Below are 18,185 nucleotides of genomic sequence, written 5' to 3' on the forward strand. Positions count from 1 at the left end.
GCCAATTACTCAGTAAAAAGGGTCAACAGAGCAAGTCAAAAATGTATAAAAACGTGTACAAGCACGCAACCTGACTAATTTCTCAGTTATACTTTTCCAATTAGACTCTGTTTCCTTTCCTTTCCTGTTACTCCACCTCCCCCCAACTCAGACTACCATCAAGAACTTCTGATGTTAACGAGGAGGAAAACCCATTATTAACTCGGATCATCCATCGACCGATTAGACGGGAAGCGTATCCAGTTTCAATCAACGCGAACGAGGGTGACACCGCTGCTGGGAGGTCACCGAAAGCGACCAATCCCCGGTCGGCCCCCGCTCAGCCACCAGGGTACCATTGCAACCGGGCGGTTGCAACCGATACACCACTCTTTATAACAAGGACTTGGGCGGACTTGTGTAACTTGATGGCAATATACGTAATTGGAACATCATTACGTCGCTCCGTTTCATATACCGGCTCCCGTCCAACAAAGGTGATATTAAAACTGGGGAGTGGAACTCGATACACTTTAATTGGTCAATCGGCAACGAGATAAATTAATCCATCGCAGTGTCATTAATCAATACGTAAAGGGTAAGACAATACCGTCATCAGTTTGAAAGTGGAAAACCCGAAGTCTTTTAGCATATTTAGCGGGGAAAAAAGTTTTGAAATCTTTGCTTCGGGTTACTCTGATAGCACGGTTTCACTGGAGCTAGCTGTATTGCCAATACATGTACAAGAGAGATGTGTTTCTCGAGTCACATATTTTCTTTTGCTATCAAATTCTTTTTTAAGGATTTTAACGTGGTTTGTATGACTGAATAATAAATTAGAATGGAGTGCTGTCGCAAAATTAATGGAAAATCAGCAGAAAGAAGGATTTTAAAAAAGCTCTTTTTCTGCGAAGAATTCTAAGACGACAAAACTTTCCATCAAAATACAGAATCTTTAATTTCCAGAGATTAAACTTAATCACATATAAGGCCCATTTCTTTGAGTTGTTCTTTAATTCCCGATCATTCCTGTTAGAGAACGCTGCGCATTTTGGTGCATTTGATATGCAGCACGTTACTTTGCACGTGATAGGCTATGTTGTGTTGCATCCACCTGCCGAGTATCCAGCTACCCACTGTTTCAGTAAACAGGAAATCAAAGTTTAAAAAATCATTTGTTTTTGCGTTTACTTTTCATGTCTGGGGATTTCATGCTTGGCGTGTCAATGTTCATGCCGAAGAGTTTCCTCTCCTTTTAGTTAGGCCAGCCCAAGTCAGCTCTTCGTAAGAATGTTTAAAACCCTAAAATAGAATAGCTGATGTTGCTGGCCTTCGCATATAGGGAGCTGATAGCTCCCTGTGGTGGGCTCTGCGTAGTAAGAAGAATCGATGCATCTTCTTGTCTTCATGTATTGATGGCAGAGCAGTAACGCTATCCCACTCATATGAGGTATATGAGTGTATCTGATCAATATCTCGGATATGGGATCTGTTAAACAAAAACAGACATACGCAGCCATCACGGTCCCCTATGAAAGCAGGATGAGGAAAAAAAATTCACATGAGAATTTTTGGGGGACACAACAGAGACAGAGTCAAGGGCGGGAGATCCGTCTCCACCAGTATCCGTGCACAGGGACTCCTTAAAGGGGGGACATTTCACGGCCAGTCCTTGAACCGGCCAGATGTCATCTCGGCCTGCTTATCGCGCCTTCATCTCTCCTGGCTTCAAGGCCCCTGCAGGGCTTGAGCGTAGAGCATGCGCGGTTGCAAGGCAGACGACTTAGGACCGGCTTACACGCGGTGACGTTCATGGTGAGGTCCGTTAAGAGGCTTTGTGCGTTGATGTTGCTCGCCACGAGGAGTTGTCATCTCTAGAGTAACTCGAAAGTACAATTGCATTCAACAGGAACCCATTAAGATATTCACTTCGAATTATTTTAAGAAATGTAATGTATTTGAATTTACTAAGGTCATTCGTTTGACCTATGTTGACCAGACTGTTTCTGCCTTGGGCTGCTAACTCTCGTGTTGTGACACTTCCTTACGATGATTTACACAGTATACTAGGAGAGTGTTCTTTCTCAACATAACAGCATCTTGCAGTTATGATTCTCTGACTGAAATAACCTAAAGTTCGCTCAACTTGGGTAATTCTTTCTGTTTACCTTTTACTGCTTAAACACGACCATCAAAGCAATCGATGTTTGCTATTCTAGTATCACACCTGCTAGACCTAGAATACCAATGCCATGTTTGGTATTTGTTCTACTCTTTTCTAAGTTATATGAAATACTATGAGTTAATATCCATCATTTATTTCTCTGTGGAGCAAGTCTGTTGCTCTCAACAACAAATACAACTGAATACACTATCTGTTGACCATCATGATCTCGAAAGTTTTAGAAAAATTCGGGCGGCACGTCAAAGGGACCATGTGTATTCAATGCTCAATTTCATTTGACCCAAATGAATTCATTAAACCTTTAATACTTCCCTAGTGACTCATCTACAAAACCCCGTTTGGAATCTCTCCCCTCAATCTACAGAGTTTCCCAGCGAGTGCATCAAAAAACCTTTCAATCCCATGAACTTTGTGACTGTCATTGATCTAATGGACTATTGAATGGATTGTCCGCCCCCGTCCCCGTGGAGTGCCCATTCACCCACCCTGCCATCTCGGCAGAGATCGCACAATCTCGTTTGTCGAGACCATCGCTTGGGGAGTGCCGAGAACAAAGGCCTGTAAATTTTCCCGCCCAAATACCACGCCATTCGCGCCTTGTCGTCCGATTATATCACTGTGCTCGTTACTTTGCTTCGCCTATTAATTCTGCCCTGTCCCCCGCGCGTTTGGACAATACCTGACAGTTGCTTCTGTAAAGGTCGAGTTTTGCCCAAAGCTGCAAATTTTGTCAACATTTGGGTCAACCTGTATCGATAAATCCTCGCCTGGAGTTCTGCAGGTACCGGAAAGAGCCTTCTGCTTACGAAAGATAGACCGTTGTCGGACACTTCCCAATTCCCTGAACGCAATGTACCTCATAAATCTGAGCGTACAGAAGACATCGCGTGTACGCATTATGCGCTTGCATACGTAGAGCTGCAGGTGTCTTGTAAAAGCTGTATAAAGTTTCTTTCTATATTTTTGGTGCAAACTTGCCAAAAGAGGATGTCACAATTAGGTGAAAGTTTGAAGAGTCGTCAAGATGTAAGACAACCCAAACCGGTCCTACAAATGTGGGTACTTCCCCGAAGGCTGGTTCATATTTGCCGCGAAAGCGAAGGCAAACGCAATGTTGTGACGTCAGATGAATTAATCGCGCTGGAAATTTGCAAGACTTGAACACATTTCGATCATATTTTGCTGCAAATGTGTTGTGATGTCAAATTTGCTTCAATTTCACGCTCCCCTGATAAACTGGCCTTAAAGGCAAATGTGAAAGCGAAGCACATTCGACGTCACGAAAGATTTGAATCAAAGTTTCGCTAGAGGTGAAATGTGTTCAGCTTTTGCGAATTCGCAGTGCAAATATTAAATCTGCCATAACAAATTCTGATTGGTTAATATGAAACGTAGTTAGAACTGAACACACTAATGTATCATGTATACATGTATTCAGTTTTGTACATCTACCTAAACGAGAACAAAATTTTGGATGTTTTTTACTCGGCAGGTTTCAAGAGTCAAATATTGAATTACATATATCATCCCGAGAGCAAAAAGTGCATGCTTCGTCTAAGTACGTCAAACCTGAAAACAATTTCAGTAGCAACAGCACTGCATCTTTAACCTTACCACTAATTCAATTAACTACATGGTTACAGCCACGGATTTACTAAACCAGAGCAGTTTACAGTTAAGGTCACAGATGAAGCAGACACCCTCGAACGAGGCCCAGTCTCCAAATAAAACTAATCGCAAGCCGTAGGAAGACGTTCAGAGACAGCTTTTAAAAGAGGTCTGAGTTTCGTTATTAGCTTAGAAAATTATATCTAACATTTTGGTACGCTGGAGATATGCAGTGCTGGTCTGGCTCCTCGTTGGTAATGTCACGCGTTATTTCGCCTCCTTGAGAGCGCAAGGTTGACTATACCGGTAATATTTCCTCACATTACTTTCTGCATTTATTATGAGTAATTTGGCTGCATGAGTAAGACATTTTCGAGTCTAATATTTGAAGTAGAAGTTGACTGCATGTCGGTGTCGAGTATGAGCCAGCCACAGGCCGTAGGGGCGACGCAGGTCGCACGTGCGTCAATCCCCACAAGCCCGATCACATCAACCATCTTCCTCTGCTCCCAGGATCGTATTTTGGACAGATAAGAATCGGCAAGGGGAAGCTAAGCCAAGGCAGTTTTTTTGTGCTTAGAAAACATGGATACTCGTTCCTCCTGCCCTGTCTGAATTTTTTTCTCTCTCTCCGCCTTTCGGGCTCCGAGAGGCCCACCGTGTGCGTGAGATCGCAAGTGTTAAGTCCGGCAACCGGTCGCGCACAGCGGGCCGCATCAGCTAGCGGCTACCGTGAAACGCTTCGATGAGCCCGGCTAAGCCGTGTAATCAACCCGCCTTGGGGAGGACTCCCGCAGGCAACAATAACAGCAGGGCTTACGCACTATATACCGTCCACAGCTACGATGCTTGGGCACAAAATCAAGCGTAGGACGTTGCATCCGTCGACGAAGTCCATAATTAGTAATGAAATATTTTTCAAGGACAACTCAACTGTTAAATTGAAACAGCACGGCCAGTTTCTCGACACTGTTTCCCTCTGGTAGGATAAATATTTTGCTAATAAACACTACATATTTTTTCTGTCTCAAATATGACGCCATTTTTAAAATGCTAATTTTATATAACTTTAAGCATGGAATCTTTTCCAATTCATTTTATTTCTACGTTCCATCAAATGAAATTTGTAATCTGACCTAATTAAATGTACTCCTCTTTCAGGAAATTCATTTTGTATTAAAGCCAAATTGCCGTTGTATCTGAAAAGTTTGTAATCCGATCTTAAAAATCCATTAGAATGTTTCTGGTCGTATGGAAATATTGTACTGTTTAATGGGTTACATTGTGTAGCGCATTAACTTTTCTGTAACCGTCGATTTGAACTTTCTAAAATTAGATTGATATTTGTGTGTACAAATTTAAAATCGAAAATATGACCGACTCTTTTTTATCAGTAAATCAATGTGTGGTATCATCAATACTTCTGATTCTATCACCCAGCCAGTTTTGTTGTGATCATTCCAAATAAGATCTTGTCCCACAAGCTAAGCTGTATCCCAGCGTACACCCCGTCAGACAAGTAGTTGGGCCGGCATCGTGTGGTGGCAGGGAGATTTAATTATAATTTACCGAGCCGTTTTTTTTTCTTTCGCTAGAGAAAAGCTGGAAAACTGCTTTTTGCCTCTTGCGATAATTAATACCAGGAATATTGGCAGATTGTAGGGGACTGGTTTCGGCAGATCCAACAGCATGAGTAGTATGAAAGGTTGACTCGACCACTGCTCACATAACCAATTATAATTATGAAGCTAACCGCGGAAACACTAAAAACATTCGATTCTGCGGGTTCTGGTCACAGTGACGACAATTGCTCTTGTCAGAGGAATACGACCAGTTTTATTTGTTGTGCAGATAGATGTGTCGGGTGCTGGTCACGCGGACAAAACCCGAGCTCTTGTCTTGTCACAGTGTCGGCATTCCTTTAAGAGTTGAACCTACGATCCAACAGGATCTCGACTAAATCGGTGCCCGAGTGGTAATAAGTTTGAATTAGCTGGAATCCTATCGGAGCAACCTTTTATTTTAAAAACTCTTTGAAAGCACTGAAAACTTGTCTCTTAGATAAGTGCATTCTTGTCATCAGAGACACGCGGGCAAAACAAGGTTTATCGTGTCAACATGACGAGCTTTTGCAGTGAGTGGAATGAACACTTTATTTGTTACGTCCAATGTTGTTACTTTGTATAAACACAATTGCTTCTTCAATCACGAATTTATCTAAATTAACATTTTACACCTAAGTTTGGATGGAAAGCAACGCGAAGAAAATTGAATTGAAAAAAAAAAGATATGTTAATCTCACGCAAAAAGGGAAACAAAACAAAAAAGCCGCTACTGTTTGTTCAAGGAACTCTTTTCCGTTGAAAGTCTATTTACATTCGTTTTTGTATTCAATTTAAAAAATCTCATTAATGTACTGTCAGATAACTTATCATTGAATACTGGAGCTTTGAAGATAAAAAACAGACTTATGCACCGACTTGTCTGACCAATCCATCTTCTCAACACAACTTTTAACATAAACACTCCATTAATCATTTTGGCACTTAAAATTGTTGACATTGTCCAAAACGCCGTTTTGGCTCGTTCCACCATTTTGCTCAATAGCGCCCTCTATTAATCCAAGCTTTCATTACGCTGGGAGGAGGCGACCGAGCGATAAAGGTAAGAATCTGTTTTGTTAGTATTGTTTCCTTTTCAAAATAACCGTCTTACGCATTGTTTGCAAACTACCGTCTGCTGCAATTGCCAAAATCATACCACCGTTCACATTTTGCAAGTACAGGTGTCTGAACTTCGATTTTACGAGACGACAACATTGTCAACATGGGGGACACTGGACATTTTTTTACACCCTGATTTTGTGCGTGGCGTTTCTTATCGTCGCAGACGTCAGTCATACTCCAAACAGGCCTCTTGAACGGGCCCAAAAAAAGTGCCGAAGGGAGGCCAAAAAAAGAATTGATACTTAGAGTTATCTCAAGTACATCAATACCAGACCGATTTATGAATATGAGTGCGTGTATAATGTAGGGTCTGCGCTGACAAATCCGCGAGGACCGGCTGCTGTTGTTTAGTGTGTATTGGACTACAAACAAACCCGACGGAGTGCCAAGGTTCACCGCGTGCAGAATGATAAATCGCTGCCTGTCAGTATCACCTGCACGGGTTGAGAGCACCTCTGTACACGGCCGTGGTATCGATGTGTGTGCGGTCCATCAAAATCATCCCGCGTTACTGTCGTTCCGGGTTATGGGGGGGGGGGAATGTTACTTATGGGTGCCTGGTTGATTTTGATAAATTAATCGTGAGATTGAGAAATATTGACCAGTTGAAGCAGACGTGGTCACTGGCACTAGGGCGTGGGGGATTAAAATTGAAGCAAAATGGAGTGAGATTAGTGCTGCACTTTGCTGAATTAAAATTTATATTCTCGAGATAAAGAAAAATTGTAAAAGCAATGATAGTAGACGAACAAATAAACACACGGGCGAAAATTACAAATAAAAGCAAGTATGGCAAACTGATGAGCCTTGAAGACTATAACCCAACCCTAAGAGGCCGCCACGATATTTACCAGCATTGGAACTCTGTTCTTATCCTTACAGCTATGGCTGCTATACAATTTAGAATCGACGCTTCCCTTTCCATAGCTTTCAAGTCGTGAGAACATTTTTGAAATCGTCCATAGACCTCCATTCGGAAGTGTCATTCTGTTCAATGTTTTGTGCCATCGTAGTCGGCTTGTTTGCTTCAAACTCTTTCATTGTAAACCCATCAAAGCCAGTTCTTTAGACATACCGGGAAGAAGGATTTTACTGTGATCGTAAATACCCCGTTATTGACTTGACCTTTTTGTGCGAGTTTGGGTTGAAGGCAAAGACGTATTTAAAGAACCTCCGGCAATATAACATTTGACCCATAACTGAACTCGTACATACACTGTATACTTAATGGCACCGGGTGTGGGTTAAAAATAGGAACACAAACATATCTTTCCAAAAAAAATCTGAGCCATTGCTCAGGTGAAAATCAGGGGCCCTGTAAAGTCCACTGATAATTAACTTTTCGTCCCGTCTTACACTAACAAGGAGGCGATATCAGACAGATGCCACCGATGGTCATGAAATGAACTCCATGCTGAAATATCTTCAACAGATTGTTCATATCTCTTTTCATTTTGAAAATAGTTGTGATTATATTCTCTTTCCCGATCCTCTTTGTGTAATACCTATGGCGAATAAAGGCACAAGTGGCCCGCCGTTGATTGCTTTCTTTGGGGAAAAATGCCTTTGTTTGAAATGTCCAATCCGGTTTCCTTGTGCTGCATTTCCTTTGGGCTCGCCCAAATTTACGATACACTCGGAATGCATACAGCCAATGCCAAATAAGCCGGAACTTTAGCTTCAATTGGAGTCTGCTAAACTGTTATATGCCAGTCGTAGGATAATACCAACTTCAGTTGAAGGCATTAGCTGGTTGTTGTCAGTCGTCTCATAGTCTGTCTGACGGATAACGCGCAGCGTTATAACCACCTGTTTTCCAGAGGTCGTAAAACATGGCAATAATTCTGCCCCCCCCCAACTCTGCCAGTTTTACGTCACGTTTGCTGTTGCGCAGGGACCGTGGACGGTGTGTCTAATCCCAGCAACACAGGAACATAATGCATTGTGATTTCCGTGGGCAAATTTACAAGGAGAAAAAAATAATCATATTTGTCCGCCCCATGGGCCGGGACGGCGGGTCCACTGGGCCGCTGGCCGGAGCGCGGAGTCTAATCCCTGCTCTCTCTTTTACCCCGTCTTCTCTTCCGATCGAGGAGTGTTCGACCCCGGGAGACGCCGGCTACGAAAATGATTGACTCTGCCGAGACCGGTCTGGCAAAGTTTTTCACCCGCCAAGGTTGTAAAGATCATATTTACTCATAATGATGAGAGAGAGGGCGAGCGCGGAAGGCAAAGAAGTGAGATGATTAAACGACCAGCGTTGGGACTACTGTGCTGCGAAGTTCAAGGAACGCCAGGGTTTACCTAAGGTTGCCTGCCAAAGGTGACTGCCTTTTTTATGCTTACCCCCGAAAAAAGGACACAAATTTGTCAAGCTTCCTCTTCAAAATTAACCAAATACCTTTTTTATATGTATTTAAAATTTCTAGTTAACTTTTATGTGTTAAAGACACCTCAAATCCACATTCACGTTATGAAAGCTCTGTACTTTTTTCTTACAAGGATTGAAGCTGTACCGTTACCCCAAACGGTTATGTGCGTCGTGCGCGATTTCCGATCACACCAAACAACCACGCGTACAACGGTAGGCTGTGCTTTCGAGGTTGTGGTACATTGCTGTAAAGTACGGCGACCACAAAATAACAAGCGGCTATCATTCGATATGTTCAACACGCAGCTGGTCTTTGTTCCAGATAACTTTATCTTTGCATTGTATCCCTACGATATGAGACTGATTTGACATAACCTGACAATGGACTATTACTAACGCGACTGGCATATTGGTAATTTTGGGTTGTTACAGCAATAGATGCAGTGTCTATGCTGATAACACAGTCTAACTTATCTATGACAATAGTTCGCTCACTATGAGAATCAACTTCCTATTGTCAAGTTACATTTTTGCTAAGGTTAATAGCATTTTGGAAGCCAGTATCTATCTTATTATCAAAGGATACTGCAATATTAAACAAAAACAAGTCTTTAAATCTGTTTGTCCGTAGGCAAACGTATAGTCAAATTAATGATTTTCCAAATGCCAGTTTTTGCATTGAATAAAGGCAATTTGAAAAAAAAAACATCAGTACAATCTGAATGAGACTGGGAATTGTATTTTCAGTCACATTTATTCCGTCGAATAGACACACAAAATTTCGTTTAACACTTATATTAATCTAACAGCGTTAATTTTCGGTTAGTATTTGCCCAGTCCTCTTTGTCAGGCGTGGAGTGTACGACCAATCAGCCATAACGCATTTGGATGTAGCAGCTATTTGTGTTTATGCGTTTGAGAAGGGAAGACGAAAACGGTTTCCCTTGCAAATTCAAAGAATAAACAGACATTTCCGTGAAGAACCTTGACGAGAAATCTTTGCAACAAGGTTCACGAAACCGAGGGTTTATCGGCATCATTCGTACATTCATGCACGGAGCATCCTTACATAATTTATGTGTGGTACTTCCGTATGATCAGAAAGATTTCAGCCCGGAATGTAGCGCACAGACGCAGGCGGTGGCCGCTCTGACGAGCAATATGCTTGGTAGAAGTGAGCAGTTTATTTATTTTAGTTTCACGAGATCAACATGTCCTTAAAATCTGCCATTCTTCAAGTATCTATCATGTCTGTTTATGTATATGTGATGCTCACAAGCTAACACGACACAGAACCCAATTCGATTTTCATTATGCTTTAACAAACGGCATTGACTCCACTGATGGAGTCGATGCAGGCATGTGACAGAAGCTGTATCTCTGTATATTAAAATTTATTGCTTTTGCCATGCCAGATGTTAGGATAACAATACCGAATCGCTTGTTCAACTTTATTGTTTTGTTGTTTATGTTTAGATCTCTCCTTCCCAACCCAAGCGCAATGCTGATTAATTCTGTTAACAGTACTCTATGTATGGGCTTGTGTGTGAGTGACGTACATGTATTATTGTCACTTGTAGATGTTATCGTGCCTTTATATATCACACAAGTGCCATTTGGGCGCTATGTCTGCCGTATAATTAAAATATTCCTACCAACCGCAAGGAATTTTAACGCTCAATCGTTCAAATAAAATAGGTTTACAATTTCAAATTCAGTTTACTTTTTCTATATAATTACAAGAGGGGCGAATTTGGACCTACCGTGCCGGATAACTAGACAGACGGATGGACCAACAAACAGTTTATGACAGAGACGCAATCCTGGCGTCTCTACAATGTTTCCAGGGTAGACTTTCAGGCACCTTGTTGGGTCAGACGCCAAGCCGACCGGATAAAAGGAACACGGTTAAAAAGAAAGAAAGAAAGAACTCCAGGAAAATGGTGTAAGTCTCTCCCGCCTGCGCGTGATGAGGCAGTTTGGATCGCTAGCACGTACAAGGGGCTTCACAGCCTAGCGAGAGCCAACCGCTTGGGGTGGTCATTTATCACAAGACTCGCTAGTAATCATCTTCCATTCGCCGATGCCCCGGGGTCCCTAATTCCCCGGCCCCTGCGCTCTCGACCCTCCGTTGCATGTTCCTCGTCTGCGCGTCCGTGAACAAACAGACGTGCCATTTGTCTCACCAAATTACGGTATTTATGCGTTCCGATCCCGAGGAGAAAATAAAAAGTAGAGGGAGGAAGGGTCGGTATTCTCAGCTTGAGAGTTAACCCGAAAAATGGACTCAGTATATCAGGCACTGATGCTGTATTACCGCGTGTGTGTGTGGGGGGGGGCGGGGTAACGCCTGACCGGTTCTGGAATGAGTGTGGTGTGGGGAGTTTTCCTTCTTCCTAATTTCAGTATTGAGACCGGGGGGCCACGCGTCTAGCCCGTGTGTCGCGGGCCGGTTGATGGATGAGGGATTGCTGCGGTGTTATACCCGGGCACAGACCGCGATCCGTGCTCCAGTTCCCCCTTCATGACTTTCCTGACACTTGCTGAACACCCAGGTTGTTAGCTCCCCAAATTAGCAAACGGCTTTGGCGCAGCGATCGGTCATATGACACACTAGCGAGTGCAGAGAGAGGATGGATACACGGTCCTTTTAACTGGTCTGAAGGTTTTTGACCTGCCGATCTTTGGTGCTAGTGGGCACGTGATCAGAGAGCACGATCGCCTGGGTGAACGTGGACGTAGCACTAAGCCCACATCTATAAAGCAAAACCACATGATGTCCATCCTAAGCAGCTTAACTTTATACCTGAGTTAGACATAATGGTTAGTTCCACTTGAAACAAACCATGATTCCATTTGCTTACGACTAAAGAAAACAGTTTTCCTTTACCGTTTCTGAGCAAGGACTTACATTATCCCGACAGCGAAAAGCTATGAATCACATTAGTAATGATTCTCATATGAAAACTGCTCGTTTATAAGAAACGTGTGTATAAAAAATGCCTGACTCGGGGAAAGAAAAGGCATATAGGCCCCTAGTGCGTTACAGCGAGCTCGCTTAGCTCAGTGTCAAATAATAACTCGGGCTTGTATTCAGTCAGACCACGGACAACAGTTGATTTCTTGTTATCTTTTGAAAGGAAGCGTTTTGTTGAAAAAGATCCCCGGAGGTACTGCTTAGTTAGGCCTAATGTGAGATGGTTATACTGAAGATACTAAAAGAAATTCAATGCCTCGTCTTCAAAAGTAGTGAGGATACACAACTTTATGTTTGCCATCATGTATAACATGGGTATTTGTGATTACTTCTCAATTTTTTGTTCTCCGAAGTTCTAATGAAAGTTTTTTCTTCTGTGAGATCGCAAATGGTCTCACAACAATGCCCCGCCTGGGACCGTCGACGCCTAACGACCCATGCTGTAAATTCAAGGGAAAGAACCAATCTACGCGCGCCATTTATCACGACACTAACATCATCATCCATTAAACAAGATGGCGTTATCCAGTGCGGCACCTCATAATTCCGGGCTACCCTACATTAAAGACTCAGCAGCCTGTCAATAATAGATGAAGGCAGGAACCTAGGCGAGTTGTCCACGTGGTGCGACTGTGAAGTGTAGACTGCTCCGAGGTGTCAAAAGAAATGACTGTTGGCGTGCAGGATGAATACCAATAAGTGGTACCTTTTCCCCCTCTTATTTTTACGAAAGGCTCCGAGTTGTAGCGGAGACTGCGTGGTTATGGTCGGGTGGTGCTCTCCGTTTGAGTCAACTTTGATTTGATTTAAGAGCATTGTTGGGACAGTCGTTATTTTGATGCCACCGTCACCTTGATCGCCTGAATTGCCGTCGCCGTTGTCGCTGTAAAGTTGTCGCCTCCGTTCTTTTAATTACTGGCATTGACTGGTCTGACATGAGCTTCATGAGTTTCATCATGAAATCTGGTGAATGTCATCGTTTCGTTGTCTCTGTCGCGGTTAACATATTTGCTATGATACATAAAAATCCTCATTCCATTCTTATTATAAACTCGCGAAAGCACCCATCTGTAAAAAAAAAATTAAGCGAAACTTCTACCTCTCGAACTTTGGACGGAGCCGCACTCCATGATTGATCACCAGACGACTAGAAACAAAACCAGGAATCCACGTCAAATGTGACAACATTCTGCACTCAGCAATGCATACGCATGCACATTATAACCGTGACGGCTGAGTAACACAAAATGACCTTCGTGGGTCTGTGGTAAGATTAATGTGCTTACAGAGACATTATAATTACAATCAAAAACCCCAGTTATCGATTCCCACAGTGCCTGAATAAATTGGGTGAGAGAGAGAGAGAGATAGAGCCGAGACCTAAGCACCGATCATAATGACACTTCTTAGCCTCATAATTTATCTCCAAATGGCAAAACATTTATAAATGGCCACAGCTTAGCCAAGGGCTTTTTTGACAGTCTTTGCTTGAGCCGTCGTGTGTGGACATAACTTATCCCTAGAAGGTGACATCAAGGTGTCCAGATTGAGGTGCAACGTAAGGTACTTGCAGACCATATACGGCGGAAATACAGACACAACTGGTAGTTGAGAACAGATAACTTCAGCAGTAATTGACCACGTGCTGGGTTTGGATGATCACTTCATTGCCTGCATGCATTATTTTTTCCAACTATTTGTTAGTTCGGTTCACTCTTTATACCAGCATTTAGGCCTTATTTTGTATAGCTTCATAAGCCCATTTTCACTTTGTACAGTTTATTTTGTCACTTCTTTATCAACACACTAAATTTTATAATGTTTTCTCGTTTACCGCTTAATCATTTATTTACTTCAGGACCTTCCCAATCAAATACAGATTTATTTTAAGAACACATCGTGTTATTTTTACAGTAGCGAAATGTCTTGCGGGTTCAGTGCACTGTAAATCATTACTTCTGAGACACAAAGTAAAGAATGTGAAACTCAACATCAAATCCTTCGGGATTAACCTGTTTACTTTACGCCATTTGGTTTGTTCAGGATCCAAAGACGGGGACATAACGTTTTCACGTTAATATTTGCCTTACATGATTACCTGAGTTTTCATATCCGTGCATTTTACGCACCGCCATCCGTTCCACGAGTGGCCTAGCTTGCCGTGGGAGGTCGCGTATGTTAGTCACTAGGAGCGGAACTCAACCTGTCGAAAGCGCGCTCAGTTCCGTCCATAGGACCATCTTGAACAAAGCCCCCAACCCAAAAAATTATTCCGGAATTTCCTAAACCTGAAGAGAGACTAGAGCGAAGGAGAGAGAGGGGAAAAAATGATGTGTGCAGATAATCAGAAGGAACTACTCATAGGAGCCGCTCATCGAGAAAAATCCCCCTCGGTCATGCTGGGGTCTGCTTAGAGTAAAAGCTCGAGTTGTCCATTTAAGACATCTCAGATTACTACGAAATTTGGGGGTGCCTCAGAGCGCACTCGAAGTAGACGTGCATCGACGAGCTCGCCCTGGCTCGGGCTTGTCGAGTGCTTTGGTTAAGGATGATTAGCCCGAGCCGTACAAAGAAGTGGCGTGTTGGCCGGTAAATAGATTCACTCCGAGGCTCGGAAGCGCGCCAAGACAAAAAAACGGGAAGGGGTCGAAATGCTAAGAAGACAGCGTGTGTGGGTTTGAGGGGTTCTACAAGGTTGGAAAAAGCACCCGGAACTTCTTGGCGCGCAAACCATGTACCCTTGGCTTTTAGGTAAGCACATCTGGTTTAGGGTTGAAGTTCATTTGGATTATCGGTTTCATAGTTGGTTTCATTTCATTTACCGGTGCTTAATTTTTAGTAACTCTATAGTGGTTGACGCGGAGTATGGCTGTACACTTTATATGCATGCAAGAAGCTAATATTACGTTCTTGGGATATTTGTCAAATTGGTTTATTTTACCATGAAGCGTCGAACTTGATTCTCATTTAAGATGGTTTAGGGGGAGTGTTGACGCGCATAGATCTGTCATAATGAGAATGTTATTGCTTATTCTTCCTGACTTTTATTTTCTTATACTCGTATTCCTAGAGAAACTTCTCGTGAGGATGCATAATATTAACTTAAATACCGGTAACTCCCCTTGAGACCGGCTCTGGCGCCCTCTGCTGACACAACATAAACCTTCCATTTGATTCAATGTTCGAACCGGTATTTAGTTTCAAATAAATCACGCGACCTTCACACTCGCTTTTACAAACTCTTGGTGGTGTACTATTGTGAAACTCTTGTATTGCGGAAAGGAATAATCTTAATTGATTAGTGTATAAAGATTTGAATGAAAACGAGATTAATTCTAAGAGGGCATTGCTGGGATGAGCATAAATAATTGTTTAGATATTCAAGGGCAGTAAATGCAACCATCTGATTAGTCAAAAACCGGTAACTAACAGGAGTGAATCCAACAAATTACTTCTGGCATGTGACTCTAGTGGAACAGGTATAAAGCACGATGCGAGCTGCTTCATATGTACATTACTGGCACTTGATAATTTGTCTGGTGTGCGCTTATCACGTCCTCGGTTGATAACTCGGGAAAAAAGCATAATCGAGACGTGATCTGTGAAAGTCTCCTGCAGGAGAAAGAACCTAAAAATCTATAATATCGCTCAGAGTCAGAGTGATCATCGGCTCTTGACCCCGGCCAAGCACGTACGTCCGACCCCCTTAATATAGCGTCCCGGTCCCCGTAGTGCCCGCGTTGGTCCCCCTTCATCAGCCACCATCGCCTTCATCTTCCCTCCCGCGGGCCTCATCCCTACTTCCCGCCGAAATGAAATTTGTGACAGAGCAAACAGCATTGTTTCTAGGGTTTCGTGTTCTTAAAATCCTTGGCCAAATACTCTCCGGATCGCGGAGGCCCTGAACAAACATGGCGGCGGTGTGGCCGTGTATCTGTTACCCGTTTCTCGGCTGACGTCCTCGGCGTACTGGGGGGAGGGAGTATAGCCTGGGCCATCTCAGCCCCGTCCAAGCAAGTCCCCTGACCGTGCCGATTATTTATTTGCCCGGGCCCATCGTCTGCGTTTGTCCTCAAATACAATGCTAAAATGATGGGGGAAGCGGGCTCGCTGGGGAGTGATTCCTTTTCTTACGCTTGCTCTCTGGAATCACAGGCCTTGCTGTGTGATCAGGCAGTCACAGTTCAGCTCATGCGTGCGGATATTGCATTTCATCCATGTCAAAAGAAAACCCTCAGACCTACACAACATCACAAATTCTGAAACCTAATTGTTCTCTAGGCCCATTGCAACATTACATGACGAAAGAGCGTGATTAAAATAAACTTACAGCAGCTTTAAGTAAGAAGTTGAACTCTTCCATTTTCCCTTAAACTGCGTGTTTTGCATGCAGGTTCCGATTTCGTTGAGAGGTTTGAAACAATGGAAAGGCTTGCGATTTAAATGAAGCGTGACTTCATTCACCTTAACCGGTATTTAATAACGTATGCCCTCAATCCTATATCAGTGCTACATTTACTGATATTGTGCGATTTGTCAGATTGGACGCACTATCGCTCTGCGATCCTCTCTATCCAAGATCTGTTCCATTAAACAACGGCCGGTTGCCGAGTACCTGTCAGGCGTGCAGCAGCAACACGGCTTTCACTGTTAAATCGACGAAACTCACATTTTTAGAACTTTAGTCGGAATTGTGTCGTGCACAGTGCGTTCCACTTGTCATTAAATCACGCTTCCTTCCTCTCTCCCCCTACCTAATGCACTCTGTCGTTTAATGTGCACTTTGTAGACGTTACACGGTGTCTTTCGAGAGGAAAATAATTATCCCGTTGCATGAAGAAGGCAGCTCGTGGAAAAAAATCGGCCAGGAGAAAGTAATCAGTGGGGTGAATGAAGGAGATCCAGCCGTGAAGTTGTGGCTGTTTCGTAGGTTTTTCAAGTGTGGATTCGCAAGAGGAGGATCGCTGTAGTCAACTGAACAGTGTCTGAAAGCTTGCTTGAACAACACGACAGGAGCACTCGTCCTCAGACAAAGCTAGTGAATATTTGTTAACAACCACGTTTTCATCGGCCCAGATTAGTTACCCAACGTTAGGGAAGAGAGCTGAGGCGTTGTGTGATACGGCCGTGAAATACATCCATTTAGCGGCCATCTTGGCCTGAGCCCCCCACCTACAATTGGACAAGACTCCCTGATTGATTTTAATACACATATCCCCATTCAGTGAGAAGCTGGCACCAGGCTAATTTCCCCATACCTGTTGTCGTCTCCGAGGATCTGGCTTAGTCTGGATTAACTTGCCGCGTCTGGGTGTAATACGCGTCTATGCGTGAATGGGCTGAAGCCTATAGGTCTGTGACGTCCGTAGCAGCACACGTTAGTTCATACCGCAGCCATATGTTTTCTATCATAGCTTTATGCGCTTTATGTCATGGAGGCCAACATTTCTGCTGATGACAGAGGCCCATTGTCAATATTCCTTGACTAACTGGAGTGAGGACTGTGGGGGGAGGGGGTAGATTGTGTGTGTTTATGTCTATTTTGACTGGAGTGAACAGCGCGTCGCGCACTGTTAGCGCGCCGCATAATGCAGCGTTCTCCCCCGGCCGGATAACACGATAAGCAAACAAATTTCACGGATTGAAACCGGGTTTTAATCAGAGCTTCTCAAGCTATGATGAGAAAGGCAAACCCTTGGAAATGTGTGGCTCGCTGTTTAGCTGCTCAAACGAGAAAACGCTGCATGTGCATCCGCGGGCGCCGGTTGAAAACACTTTGGAGGCGAATTGAAAAATCTAATGGCAGTTAGAGCAAAGGCTGAAGATTTACGGGATGACCTCATGGGGATGTATACTTCCACATAACTGGGATCTTTTTAAAACGCTACAGGAAAAAGATTTTTGTTTACAGCCTAGAATAAAGCAGTTAAATCTCCTCCAAACCTTAGTGGAATGGGCAGCTAGCAGTTGAAGTTTCCGACACCATTCTCCGATACAACTTAGCCCGAAAGTTTTCATTAACTGTTTTATAATGGGGCCCATCACGTTAATAATAATTACAAGGCATTATCCCGCTATGCTACTCTTTCGCTCTAATTCCTATTTTTAAGGCTAAAGCTATAATCAAAAGAAGTTCTGATAAATTTTAAAATTTCCGCTTATCTCCCCAGTAGGAGTTGTCAAAAGATACTTTGTAAATTATCATTACCATTGCTTATCCTTATATGGGTAATATCCTTACCTTTTTCTCGTTTCAAACCCCCGTATCTCTTTGTCAAAATTTTGGCATTAATTGGTGAATGCCCAATCGGCTGGCCATACCCTAACCCCTTTGGTGCT

General features: G+C 43.2%; 1 protein-coding gene and 1 long non-coding RNA gene across 5 annotated transcripts in view; one reads left to right on the forward strand and one right to left on the reverse strand.

The window, feature by feature from the left end:
- The window catches only part of LOC147796692 (uncharacterized), a 109,898-nt gene that overhangs the window by 33,478 nt on the left and 58,235 nt on the right, over positions 1–18,185 (forward strand). The window contains exon 3 of one of the 2 annotated variants that reach the window (XR_015427858.1): positions 152–1,124. The exons of the other annotated variant lie outside the window; for it this stretch is intronic. This is a non-coding gene — a long non-coding RNA (uncharacterized LOC147796692). Of the gene's footprint in view, positions 1–151; positions 1,125–18,185 lie in introns of those variants that run through there. 2 annotated transcript variants of the gene reach the window in all.
- Positions 1–18,185, reverse strand: part of LOC110983341 (uncharacterized) — a 35,536-nt gene that overhangs the window by 7,893 nt on the left and 9,458 nt on the right. The gene's annotated exons all lie outside the window — the stretch shown is intronic.

The sequence above is a fragment of the Acanthaster planci genome, linkage group LG15, assembly GCF_054643075.1.
Source record: "Acanthaster planci isolate LZ-2023a linkage group LG15, COTS_SCS, whole genome shotgun sequence".
NCBI lineage: Eukaryota > Metazoa > Echinodermata > Asteroidea > Valvatida > Acanthasteridae > Acanthaster > Acanthaster planci.